Source organism: Geospiza fortis, unplaced genomic scaffold (assembly GCF_000277835.1).
Source record: "Geospiza fortis unplaced genomic scaffold, GeoFor_1.0 scaffold14, whole genome shotgun sequence".
NCBI classification, from domain to species: Eukaryota; Metazoa; Chordata; class Aves; order Passeriformes; family Thraupidae; genus Geospiza; species Geospiza fortis.
The window spans coordinates 265,957-266,691 of NW_005054512.1; the positions used below are offsets into that span (position 1 = coordinate 265,957).

Consider the following 735-nt stretch of genomic DNA (forward strand, 5'->3'; position numbering starts at 1 on the left):
TTCCAGCACGCTGCCCGGACCTCTTGGCATTCCAGCACGCTGGCCCCAGAGAGCCCAGCCCCACCTCTGCACCGTGTGACAGCACAGCCAGGACGGTTCTCACCCAACACTGCTGGTCCTGCCAGGTGTTGGGCACGCACCTGGATTTGCCCTTCCTTCATTTTCTTCAGCCGAGCGCAGCCGCCGCACGGAGCCCCTCGCTCAGACAGGGAGCAGCTCTGCAGGAAGGAGGCATTTCGGTTCCCTGCTTCTGAGCCCACAGCAAGAGGAAAAGAGCAAATGCAAGCACACTCTCTCCTCTTCCTGCAGCAGCTCAAGTCCGAGCCATGTCCTGGCACCTCCCCCTCAGCCTCTGATAAAGAAGATTCCTCACAACACCTATGGAAGCCCTGGCAGATGAGCTCTTCCTTCCCTCATCCCTGGGATGAGTCCAGTGACTTGTTACTCTCCTCTAGTAAAGCTCAAGACCTTAAGTATGACCAAAAAAAAGTTCAGAGATCTCCTTTTCATCGGGGAATTTGCTATGCAAGACAGGCAGATTTCCAGGCTCCCCGGCACGTCTCTTTCCAGCATGGATGCAAAGAAAAGGATGATCAGGAGACCCCCGTTTGCTTCCTTTGAACCTTCAGGTCAGCTGAAGCCGTTTGGTACCTTCCAGCCATCCCTCCCCACTGTGCTGCAATGCTGCACACGCAGAGCTCGCGGTGTCACCTGCAGATCCCCGGGGTAATTCCT

At 56.2% G+C, this 735-nt stretch overlaps 1 protein-coding gene across 4 annotated transcripts in view; it reads right to left on the bottom strand.

Moving 5' to 3' along the window:
- Positions 1 to 735, bottom strand: part of ANKS1A (ankyrin repeat and sterile alpha motif domain containing 1A) — a 57,001-nt gene that overhangs the window by 21,979 nt on the left and 34,287 nt on the right. The window lies entirely within an intron of this gene.